A 13,445-nucleotide genomic window follows, 5' to 3' on the forward strand; every position below is an offset into this window, starting at 1 on the left:
GAAATAAGAACCAATTTTCCTGGAGACATACCTTCCAGCTCAGAGGAAAATGGACTGTTATTATTTCTTTTTCTTTTTTAGCTCAGAGGAAAGTTAGATGAGGCCTTTACAAGGTAACGTGCCCCACACCAGGGCAGAGGCACACACATTTTAGGAGCAAACAGGAGAAGGCGTCAGGCAAGGCTGAAGAGCATTCTCCATGGCTGACCGTTTCTGGGGCCGGATACGGAATTATCTGAACTTGACCATGGCCGGTCATCCTGGGCTCATTTCATGTGAAACAGAACGTTTTAAAGCTCCTTATGTGTTGTTGTTTTTTTGTGGGGGGAGGAGGGAGGTGTCTTCAGAACGTCCTGTAGGTCCCGCCGGCCTCGTCCATTTTCACAGACTGCCAAGTTCACCCAAGAAAGTCAGGTCCATTGTCCCCGGCCACTTGCAGCTTCTGCCTTTAAATGGTTCCACTACAGGCAAGTCATTCGTTAACCTTGGCCTCTGTTTCCTCATCCATATAATGGGCTGAAAAGGACACCTACTTAGAATAGTTCTGGAGGAATACTACTAGAAATAATATTTAAAACGTGCTAGTGGGCATTACATACAAGGTGAGGTGGGATTACACTCTTGGACAGTAGGGAATTCGAGCTTTTGTCCGTGCCTGCACTATTACAGGTAAGGGCCAGGGAATTTTCACCTGCAGAACTAACTCGGCATCTTGGACCTGTCTGACTTCCTGTTGGGAATAGAGTCCATTTCTTGGGACTACAAGGAGGGGATGTACATACTGGAGCCTGGTATAGGCAAGGTCCCAACAGGTGGTCTGCCCAAATGAAGATATTTACCAAGAGATTAATCGCAAAGCATGATGGATCCTGGGGACCACCTGGGGTCCGTTAAGAATCAATGACAAAGTCTAAGGTTAGCACAGGGTCTGGCTGGGGAGGATGGGCTCGGTGGAGCAGCCAGCATGCCAAGGGCAGTCTGGGCTGGGGGAGCCTCGTGATCTAACAATTGAATCCTGCCGTCTGTCTGGACACAAGATCGCCAACTGACACGGCTCAGCAGTTGAGCGTGGACCCATGAACCAGGACACCGGTTCCATTCCTGGTCGGGGCACATGCCCGGGTTTCAGGCTTGATCCCAGTGGGGGGCGTGCAGGAGGCAGCTGATCGGTAGATGTTTCTCTCTCATCGATGTTTCTCTCTCTCTCAAATCAATAAGGTAAACTATTTCTAAGAAGTGAAAAGTTGAGCTATATAATCACAGCTTCTGAGCACGTGGAGGCACCTGAATGAACTAACTCTGCTGATATCAGTTGGATTAAAATAAGAATAAATGATATCGCAAAAGTAGGCTACACAGATCCACATTCCCCCTTGGAGAACGCATTTGCTAAATTAGGCAGAGCGCAGGTTCGGTGCTTCTGGCCCCGTCTCAGGTTCCCATGCACACTTCTGTGCGAGGCTGCGGACGTTCCTGTACCAGCACAGGGGACATTTTTGCTTTAAATGTGATGTTTTCCTTTTGGTCACTTTGACATGGAGGTCAGGAACAGTATCAGCGATAATGGTCTGTCTTATTGAGATGAACCTTAATTTCTTCCAAGTGCCTCTCATGGAACTTGAGGTTCACCGGGACTCCCCCATCCTTTATCCAGCGCAAGTGCGGAAGGTGGCCGTCAAACATGCGGTTGCCAGGGTGCACCGGGGGGACACAGACGTGTCTGCCCGGAGTGAGGTCCCTGGGCTTCCCTTCCCTCTGTCCCCTCCCTGTCACCACCGGAAGAGACGATTTCTTCTTGGCAGCTCTTCATGTCAGTCAAGAGTCCAGGTCAGACACTTACCAATTGACCCTGTGTTCAGGGGAGAGACTCATTTCAGCGCCTGTCAATAGCCGCTTTTGATCCGTTTAGGCCCCAGCCTGCATCCCGGTGGGGATTTATGTCGATGCGTGTGTGGACTTTTAAAGGCAGGGACCCCTATCGGAGCTCCGGGAGTCCGCTGGCCTGGGAACGGCTGCTTCTGCAAAGACCCCCGAGAGAAGACGATCCCTGGGGACTATTTCTTTCTAATATATTTTGATTGATTTCAGAGAGGAAGGGAGAGGGACGGATAGAAACATGAATGATGAGAGAGAATCATGGATCGGCTGCCTCCTGCACGCCCCCTACTGGGGATGGAGCTCGCAACCCGGACGTGTGCCCTGACCGGGAATCGAGCCGTGACCTCCTGGTTCACAGGTTGATGCTCAACCACTGAGCCAGCCGGCCGGGCATACCTGGGCACTAGTCATACCTAAGACCTTCAAGGATCCTGAGACCCCGAAGCTGGGGTATAGAAGGGCCAGAGCAGGGAAGCCCAGTGTTCATTCGTCAGATCTCAGGATGTATAGCCTGTGTGGTCTCACATCCTTGCATCGGGAAGGCCAAGTTCGCTCATCTAACTCCTGAGTTACTTGGCTGTGGAGGCATGTTGCCGGGGTCGGAGGTCACAGCTAACCTAGACTGGCCCTGGGAAAAGTGCCCCAAACCACAGGCTGTGGGGCCAGTGTGCGATGCCCCTCTGGAATGGTGTGGCCTGCTCTCTCCCCCCTCCGCCTTGGGGACACATCAGGAGAGATGTCGCACCTGAGCTGGGGGTCCCCTCCCTGGCCAGCCCCCAGGATCCAACCGGCATCCTGTGCGTTTCTCCTTGGCAGGTGTGTGTCACCACGATGCCAGTCGCTCCCCACCTGTGCCGCCGGGAAAGAACCGTGAGCAGGGGGGGAGTTGGGGGGGGGGCTGGGGAAATTTTCCTGACGTGCCCCCCCGCTGCGACATTGGCCGCTGGAGAAGGCTGTCACTGGGCTGTCAACCTCTGACCTCCCCCAGACGCGTCTGGAAATGAAGTGAAAAGAATTGCCAGGCGGTCCCACCGCCTCCTTCCCGGCCTGCGGTCCGTCCTTGATGTCAGTCAAAGGAGTTGACTGGCACCCACGGCGCCGTCACAAACCCCCTACCCCTGCACGAAACCCCCGTAATGACTGGCGTCCGGATGACTCGCGCGGATCAAGTAATGACTCCTTGACATAATGTATTGTTTACCTAGGCGCCAGGCTCTTCCTCGCATCTTAATGAGCCTCATTAATAACAAGTTAGGAGTCCGCGGCTACTTCTTCACAGCTGGACCATATGCACTAATTACACCGAGCACGCAAACCTCAGACAATCCGACGGGTCCGGAGCGAGCCTGTAAGGAGAGGGACGGGCCTGGGGTGGAGGTATTTTTGCTGCATCCCCTTAAGGATGTCAAGTGTGATAGCAAAGCCATTTGCAGATCATTAAGGCGGCCGTCATCTTTGGAAAGTGGGTTTCTTTTGTGTTGGTGGGTGGGAGTTCTCACTGGGGGAGGTGGCAGGGTTGGGTGGGAGGAACTGGCTGGTGGACGTGCCTGGCCACCCCAGGAGCACATCCTATGGTAACCAACCGGGTCAGTCCTCCCGTGGAGGAATAAACATCTGTGGTAGTGAAGGGCGACCGATCGGTGGACATATCTCACTTCTAAAGAATCAAGGACCAGGGTTTTACGTGCTGTAGGAGGCACGCGGTTAGTGGCTTTCCTTAATGTTAAGACCTACTTAGCTTCTGCTCCATCCTCACGAGAGTCTTAGAAACCGAAATCAGTACAGTGGGGCTTTGACTTACGAGTTTAATTCTGAAATCAGTACAGTGGGGCCTTGATTTACGAGTTTAATTCGTTCTGAGACCGAGCTCGTTAACTCAAATTACTCTATCAACTCAATGCAAAAAATCCGCCGAGAGACAGGTGGTATCTCAAAAAACTCGTTAGTCGGGACACTCGTAAGTCAAGGCCCCACTGTATTTGGAATCAAGGCAAGACAACAACGCTAACGAAGGCAAGATGCCAGGTCACGAGACAGATTCCCAGGAATCAAGGCAAGATGCCAGGTCACGAGACAGATTCCCCAAGAAGGTCCGGAAGGCTCTGTGCCCCCCTCGACCTGGCTTGCCAACGTGCAGGGCACCCCGGTGGCAACTTTCCTTGGGAAAGTGCGAGAAATCCCTTGTCTCAGAGAGCCTTCCGTTCCATCAGCAGCCAGACACGGGGCTGGGGACACTTGAGTGTGACTACTGATTCTCTCTGGGCACAGGTCCTGGGAGGCCACAGGGACACTGTGAGCTGAGGGGCAGCTGCTGCAGGGAAGGTCATGGATCGCCTGAGCCCAGAGTCACTTATGAATCTTTTAAAAAATAAATCGTGCAGTTTCGCTTTTTGGTCGTGGCAAGATCCTGGAGGGCATGGGGTGAGAAACGAACGTGTGGCTCAGACTGCCTTCAAGGTCTTTGCAGATGTCACACGCCCCACGTGGGCCCGCAGACCTCAGACTCCGGTCAGTGGGAGAGAGAGAGAGATTTGGGCCTCGGGGCTGCGTGCACAGGCATGGTTTGCTCAGAGCGACTTCTGGCCTGCGCCGGGTCCCCATCCGCCCGTGTTTGAACAAGACCTGGTTCACAGCAGCCAGAACCATGGCAGCTACCTGGGTGATTCAGCAAGAAACCCGGGAAAAGGTGACGCCAAGGTGGCAGGCATCAGGCGAGCAGGGTGAGCAGCTGTTCTCGGGGAAAGGGCCGTGGATGGGGCGCACCCTGCCAGGCACCATATGCGTGATGGACAGGCCAGTGAGCGCGGGGTGCCTGAGTGGAGGTGACAGGCCGGCTCCCGTTCGCAGGGAAAGAACCTTCCCTGGGAGTCGATGCCAGTGAAACAGTGTCCACAAACGGGGCGCATTTTCAGGCTCCCGGCCACTTGGCGGAATTGTCCTGGCTGGGACCTCCCCTCTCCTCCCCTCCCCTCCCCCGTAAGAAGAGAAGAGCTACACCCTTCACCCCAGCAGGACACCTGCCCCCATCATCCCCAAGGCTGTCACAGACACCAGAGAGGAACTCCAGGATGGAGAGCCCAGCCCCAGGCACACTTGTAGAGCACCGTGCAAGCACGTCCACGCGTGTTCTCTCCCGTGGGATCCCGGAGGAGGCGGAGTTGCAGAGAGTGGACAGGGGAGCCAGCACCCAAACTCCTGTCTTGCTGGCCCACGGCCGGCACTGGCTTCAGTCTGCCTTCTGGAGCTTGAGCCAGAGAAACTCGGTGGACCATTGTCAGAAAGCGGACAGGCGTCCCTCCCAGGGCTGCGCTGGTCCCCAAATGCATCCCCAGGGCCCCCCTTTTTACTGCCTGTGCAGGGGACGCCCTCCCCCCACCAACACTTGTGCCTGATCTTTGCTTTGAAAGCCCACCGCCCGGGATCCCCACTCGCCGGGCTGTTCTAATGTCACATGAAAACGGGACATTTGAGAGCAGGCCGGCGGGTGTTGATTTTTAAAAAAATGTATGTTATGATTTTTTACAGAGAGGAAGGGAGAGGGATAGAGAGTTAGAAACATCGAGGAGAGAGGAACATCGATCAGCTGCCTCCTGCACAACCCCTACTGGGGATGTGCCCGCAACCAAGGTACATGCCCTTGTCCGGATTTGAACTTGGGACCTTTCAGTCTGCAGGCTGGTGCTCTATCCACTGAGCCACACCGGTTAGGGCAGGGTGTTGATTTTGAAGACAGAACACACTGAGGGACCTCCAGCGCCTCGCTGGATGCGGCTTCCAAGTAGAAACCACTTTTGTCTCATCTATTCTCACCACGACCAGGAAATATGTGTGGCCGCCAAGGAAGGAGGTGGCGGGGAAGTCTTGGAGGCACCCACTCCAACCTCTGGAGCTCAGTATGATGAGACAGGCTCGCGTGGGAAGTCGGTCACCAGCCACCTCCCCTGGGACAGGGCCAGCGATGGGGCATCAGAAACACCCACTGAGTCTTCATTCCCACCGCGATCGCAGCATTGCCGGGATCAGCTCAGCCGTCCGCTCACGTAGGCCTGCAAATTGCCATTGGCTCACGGATCCCAGGCCACTAAGTGACTCCACCCAAGTAGAGAACGCTCGTTTTCCCAGTGTGCTTTGCAGGATACAGAGCTGTGAGAAATGGATGGTGGGCTGAGCATCACTCACCGAGCTCACAGGCACGCAGGCAGAGACCTGGCATCCACTATTGCCACTCCCGGCTCCTGCCCCCAGCCCCCAGCACCCACTTGACATCTAGTGTCCCCTGAGACAGCCCCAGGGTAAGTGTTAATACGACCCAGTCCTTACATTGAATCTAAATTCTTCTTGCAGCAAGAGAAACCCATCTCATTTTTTTTTGGGGGGGGGCAGGAAGGGAAGGGGGAGTCTTTCTTATTTTAAACAGCTGCTAAACATTATTGATCTGGCTGCAATTAGCCTGGACTAATCTTCAAGTCTCCTGGGAAGCCCTCATTTTCCAGAGATTTGGAGGGGAGTTCTTTGCAGGGTGGAAGGGCGGGAGGGGGTGCGAGGGCAGAGGATGGAAAAGAGCCGCCACTGGTGTTTACAAGCTGAAGGCAATGATGGAGAGAACTGTGGCCTCATTGTAAGAAATAGACAAAGATGCGTCCCTGCCTTGCACGCGGGTGTTTCTGAAACCACTTGCTGAGTTAGAATGGTTCTTATTTCTGTGTTGCTTCATTAGACACTTACATCCGTGGCCTAGCGTCTTAGAGCTAGGCGTTACCTTGGCCCATCTTGCCAAGTCCACAGATGAAGGCAACTTGGCAAAGACAGCGGTCAAGGGATGAGCAGTAGAAGACCAATTCAGGGTTGTCCACACTCTGAACATCTCAAAGGAAGTTTGGGGTCTTGCCAGACTCTGAGAGCTAGCCCATAAGCCCTTGGGAAGTCCTGCTAGGTTAAGGCTGTCCTTATGCACCTGGGGGCTTTGGACCATGAGAGTCTATGCTAATAACGTGATCCAGGGTGGGGACTTTGGGCCACGCTGGATCAGGTTGACCTCTAGGGGCGCTAGAGACGAAGGTCACTTGCACTGGGACTAGGTCATGGCGGTGTAACTGACTCCCAATACAAACTCTGGACACCGAGGCTCAGTGAGCTTCCCTGGCTGGCGCCCTCATGTGTTGTCGAACATTCTAGCAGAGTGGCTACAGGGAGACACGTCCCGGGAAGAACCTTCCCAGCAACGCAAAGATTAAACTTACGGTCGGTTCCGCTGGCGCAGCGCAACAGCGACTGGTCACCCAGGGAGCCAGAGCCATGCCCTCCATCAGTCCTAGCACACAGGAGCCCGCCCTTGGAGCCGTGTGCCAGCCTGGGCTAGCAGCTGCTCCCTCTATTTGCTCTCCTACCTGCCTTAGAGGTCTCTCTACGTCTTACTGGCCAACCCCGTGGCACTCAAATCTTATGTTAGAGCCCCTCATTTTTTAAAAATGTTTTCAAAAGTTGATTTTAGAGAGAGAGGAAGAGGGTGATAGATAGAAACATCGATGAGAGAGAACCATTGATTGGCTGCCTCCTGCACACCCGCTACTGGAGATGGAGCCTGCAACCTGGGCATGTGCCCTGATTGAGACAATGCTCAATCCACTGAGCCTCACGAGCCGGGCTAGTGTCCCTAATTCTTTATATTAAACTCTCTCTGTTCAAATTACTGTGTGGTTCTGTTTCCTGATTGGACCCTGGCTAATATATCCTGGTTTCTATGAGTCATGGCAAAGTAATTTACGGCAGAGGAATTAGGGTTTGCATAATTGCTTTTATTTTATTTTTCCTATGAAATAAAGCGGCCGTGTCATCATTTTCCCCTCTCTCCAAGCCTGCTATTAAAAAGGTTACTCTCCATGATAGGTCTGCTTTATTGATATATTGCTATAACGCTGTATTCAGAGGCTTCTAGTTTAAAAAGGAAATACAATCCAGAGCTTTCACTAAATGTAAAACCAAAGCCAGAATGACTTCACTGTTCAAGTCTCTTTGGAGAGCATTATATCAGGGACACATAAAGCTTTGGACACATAAAAGTGACCTCATTTCCTTTTCTCTGCTCATCCAACCACTCTCATATCCAGACAAACTCTAGGAGAACTTTCAGGGCCCTGGTCTGCCTCTGCCTCCACAGCAAGGTCATCCTGGCTTCTTTTGAGCCAAGTATAGGGTGAAACACAGGTGTCTACATTTAACCACTTGCCCAACCGGTATGGCTCAGTGGTTGAGCATCAACCCATGCACCAAGAGGTTACTGGTCAGGGCACATGCCTGGTTTTCGGGCTTGGTTCCCAGCAGAGGGTGTGTAGCAGGCAGCCAATCAATGTCTCTCTCATGGATGTTTTTGTCTCTCTGTCCCTCTCCCTTTCTCTCTAAAGTCAACAAAAACATATCTACACTAATAAAAGAGAAAGGTGCAAATTGACCATACCTTCACGACATCCACCAGCCAATCAGGAGTGAGCATGCAAATTAAGCCAACAAAGATGGTGGGTTAATTTGCATACACAGGTGCCGAGTCGTGCAGGACACAGGTGTTCCACAACGCCCCAGGCGCTCAGGGCCTCTGGGAAGCGTGGGAAGGCGGAAAGGTGCAAAGGCGGTGCCAGCAGCTAGGGGAAGGAAGGCCCATTCTTGCACGAATCTTCGTGCATTGGGCCTCTAGTATATATATAAAAGCCTAAGCGACTGTTACGACTGGTCGACTGAACGATCGGTCGCTATGACGCACACTGACCACCAGGGGGCAGATGCTCAACACAGGAGCTTCCTTCTGGTGGTCAGTGTGCTCCCACAGCCAACTTCCTGTGGTTCCTACCCCTGGCTGGCCAGCCCTGATCAGCTCAAATCAGGACTGGGTGAGACAGCCCCGATTGGCCCCAATTGCCAGCCAGGCCAAGGAACCCCACCCATGCAGGAATTTGTGCACCGGACCTCTAGTTTAAAAAGAAAATGCAATACGTTCTTGGTTCAGTTTTGTTCCTCAAAGGGCATGAGATATAAAGATGTTGCTTATTTTCAGAATAAACCCTTGGCTCTGGTGCTTCCACACTGTTGCCTTTAATTAGATTCTCTCGTCAGTCATCCCTGCGCATTGTTCCATGTCCAGAAGTCCATATTAATAAAACGTCTGTTTACTTATGAGAACTTGGTGAAAAGTTTAATTTCAGGATGTTCATCCATCTGGCCTTGCCAACTGCAGAACTACAGAAGGATACGTTGATGGCAAAGGGAACACCATCTGTTTCTGTAAAGTTAGTTGATCTCTGCATGACAAGCAGAAAGTCAACTTCAAGACTGAAGAAGGTGAACAGGAGAGTGAAGAGTTTGCCGTGGCCAGTTTGGCTCAGTGCATAGAGTGTTGGCCTACGGACTGAAAGGTCCGGGGGTCGATTCTGGGTTTGATTTTGGTCAAGGGCACATGCCCAGGTTGTGGGCTCGATCCCCAATAGAGAGCGTGCAGGAGGCAGCTGATCAATGATTGTCTCTCATCATTGATGTTTCTAGCTCTCTCTCCCTCTCCCTTCCTCTCAGAAATCAATGAAAATATATTAAAAAAATGAAAAGAGTGTAGAGTGTGTTGGACCTTTTATTTCATACGTGAGCATGATTTCCACACGACGGATCGTAACCAATAGACAAGAGGTTCATCTGGTCACTTGGAAGAAACCACGCCTCACATGTTTGCCTTTTCTTTCTTCCTCTTTGGTAGCAATCAACTGGTAAAAGAAAGTATTTTCTTCCTGTCTACACATGTATTTAGGCAAATGAAATAACCTCCTTACCTACTCAAGTGTTGTCAATCGACAATATACAATGCGACTTGGACCAAATGTCTAGACCAGCCGTGGGCAAACTACGGCCCGCGGGGCGGCTCTGGCCCCTTTGAAAAGAAAAAAACTAAAAAAAAAAAAAAAAAAAAAAAAAAAAAGACCGTACCCTTTTATGTAATGATGTTTACTTTGAATTTATATTAGTTCACACAAACACTCCATCCATGCTTTTGTTCCGGCCCTCCGGTCCAGTTTAAGAACCCATTGTGGCCCTCGAGTCAAAAAGTTTACCCACCCCTGGTCTAGACGCATTAGCTCAGTTGATGGTGGTATATCAGTGACCCCAAAGTCCTGAACTTGACAGCTATCCAGTCAAGTTAGTGTTACACAGGAATAGACTTCATTCCATAACCGGAAGTCCGTCCTGTCCTTAGCCAAGTAGCTGGAAAACACCATCAGGAGAGAGACAACCTGCAACCCGCCACATTTATTCAACAGAAGCACTTCTACGTTCACGACCGACTGATGGAGACCTGATGGGAGGGACCATGAAGGGCTACACGTTACAAAACTCAGTGAGAATATTTGTTAGTAACTGAAAGCTGGGGCAATGGGAAGAAATAGTGACAAGGACACTTCTTCTGTGCAACTGAACTTTTATAACCATTTCACACCCCCTGTTAGGCAGCATTTGGAGCTGCCTCTTTGAACCCTCTTCCTTAGGCTTCTGTGACAGTTCAAAAATATTTCTACTCTTACTCCACTTCCTGTTCCTCTGCACTCTCTTCTCCTGTGCAGAATTTCCCAGGCTCTCTGTTCACTTTTTTTAAAAATATATTTTATTGATTTTTCACAGAGAGGAATGGAGAGAGATAGTCAGAAACATCGATGAGAGAGAAACATCGATCAGCCGCCTCCTGCACATCCCCCACTGGGGATGTGCCCGCAACCCAGGTACATGCCCTTGACCGGAATCGAACCTGGGACCTTTCAGTCCGCAGGCCGACGCTCTATCCACTGAGCCAAACCGGTTTCGGCTCTGTTCACTTTTAACAGTTTAGTGAACTAATCCTGTCATTGACTCAGATATAATCTACATCTGATTCATGCCTAAATGTATTGTTTTGGTCCCGACTTTTTTTTTTTTTTTACCAAAACAGCTTTTTAAGACATGTTTACTTAACTATTATACAGTCACTTCAAATGTATCTCAGACCGAGTCATCGTCCCTCCAATACCAGGCCTTTTTCCGAGGTTTACATGGTACCCAACTTCTCTAGGTCAACAGGACTGTTTTTTGGGGGGTTCTTAACCATTTCAACACCAAGGCCTTCTTTTATCCACCCAACCATGTCCCTAGTGCTCATCTTAAAAAATACATATTTTCACCAAAAGATTCATTTAAGCAACAGTTTTTCTATTCCTATTAAACAAAGGCATCTGGGTTGTGATTCTAAGCAAACTGTTATTACACTGAATTCCAGCCACCAGCAGAGCTATGTGGTGTGTATTTAGTCTGTGTGGCCAGCGTATATAGAATATATAGGTCAGGTGGAGAAGATGAAGGGCTCTGTTATTGTTTGACAGCAGCTTAACTATTAAAAAATAATCAGACCTAACAAGTATTACTTATTGATCTCAAATGGGCACTGTATCTGCAGAACTTCTGCAAAGAGCCACAAAAGTGTATTGACGGTTCTTCATTCATAAGTCTCAGCAGTTTGCTCATGTTGACAGATGGAGAAGTGTGTGCTCGGGGAGACCTCTCTGAAGTTGGGCAGGGCATGCTCCTGGTCGCATGTAACCACGATAGAACATTTCTGCAGATCTCTCGGCACAGAAGATGAGGAGGGTGTAAGAGAAAATTGAGCTTCTAACCATATTTTCTTCCTAAATCTTCCATAAGTCTTTTACAAGGAAATAGCATTCCTGAATGAAACCTGCCATGAACTAAAGGGATGTATTGCTGTCAAAGGAGGCTATTCTAGATCCCAGGTGTCTGACATACGTCCTGAAATATATGAACTTGAATAAAACCCTAGTTAATCATTTCGGAAACTAAGCCAGATAACCGTTCTGACATAATATTTACGGATAGCATTCAATCATTCACTTTTATTGCCTATTCTCTTAACAATCTAGCGCTGAGAATCTTGCCAAATATGAGTATTTTGGTTCCAAAGATCTGCTCGGAAACAGTTCTTTTGCATGAAATATGCATTATCGAGGTCAGAGTTGGCATCCTATAAAATCCCTTGATTTAATTTGAAGTAGACAAAACAATGACATCAACCAGTGGACCAGTAGCCCAACCGAAGCATGTGCAAATTGTTAAAGAGCTTAAATCCATTCCTCATCTTCATCTGCACTGAGCTTGCTCATACGGAAACCAAAATCCCCAGGGTAGTAAGTGGGTTTCCCATGGACTAGTGGCCGTGTGGAGAGTCATGGGGAGAGGGGTTCTGAGCTCAGATCAGTAGAAGTGAGGACTGATTAGCAAGGTCCATGGGAGAGAGTAGTAGAAACAAAGGGTAATGAAGGTCTGGAACCCAAGGCCATTTCCTACAGAGAAAAGAAACCTCAGATGAGCCATGGCATCTTAAGGCAAATGCTTGCAGAACAGTCATACGAACAAGGGTATCCACTTATTCAAAAGCAGCAAATTCATAGCGGGAAGTGAAATCTCAAGCCCATAGAATGAAGGACTTTTAAATAATTAGAGATAACAATGAAGAAAAACACCCAACTGCTTGAGATAAATATGTTTAGCATTTCCGCTGAAATTTCATCCCAATCAGTGGCCATGTCCGTACCTGGGATTGCCCCCCGAAAGAGACGTTTAATTTGAAATAAAAAAAAACCACATTAAAATGGTGATGGAGATTTGACTTGAGGTGGTGAACACACAATAGTGTTGTGGGAATGTGCACCTGAAACCTGTGTAATTTTGTTAACCTGCTTCACCCCAGTCCATCCGACAACAAAGATAAAAATTAAAAACTTTGAAGGTGGACATCATTTTATGAAATCTCAGCATCCACACAAGTGATTCTTCCTGTGCGGATGTGGGTAATTCTTGAACTAACAGGCCCGGCCAAAATGAAACTTATCAAAAGCCGGCCTGCCATCTATTTGAAACCAATTGGTTGCCCCGGAAGGTTAGGCGTGTGATCAGTTACTGTCCCATCAGCCATCAGCATCTTGGCCGCAGAGTGAAGGAGATGGGGAGAGAAATCACCCGCGACAGAGATGAAAGCTGGGTGGTCGGAAGAAAAAGGCCTCCTTGATTAAGCTGTGGACTTGCTCGAGTCTTTAATTCTCCCTCCGGCCCGTCTCCACGCTGGCACATGGGCGGGCCGTGGATGGATGGGGACGCTCATCGGGAGGAGCACGCCCATCTATCTTGCGGGCGGATTCTTTTATTCGCCAGCTCTAGAGGAGCAGGGAGATTTATTTGGAAAGATGGTAATGAAGGCGGGAGGCACTGGCCAGACTGCAGCTTCCATTACCCATGTGTTATTCTCGCTTTCTTTCTCTTCTCCATGCTGAGTTGCTCTCTTTATTTCCGCTTATTTTTCTTAATATATTTCTATTGATTTCAGAGAGGAAGAGAGGAGAGAGAGAGAGAGAGAGAGAGAGAGAGAGAGAGAGAGAGAGACAGAGAGACAGAGAGACAGAGAGACAGAGAGAGATATTAATGATGAGAGAGAATCATAACATCAATTGGCTGCCTCCTGCACACCCATTTTTGGGGATCGAGCCCAACACCAA

This window comes from Myotis davidii, unplaced genomic scaffold (assembly GCF_000327345.1).
Source record: "Myotis davidii unplaced genomic scaffold, ASM32734v1 scaffold174, whole genome shotgun sequence".
NCBI classification, from domain to species: Eukaryota; Metazoa; Chordata; class Mammalia; order Chiroptera; family Vespertilionidae; genus Myotis; species Myotis davidii.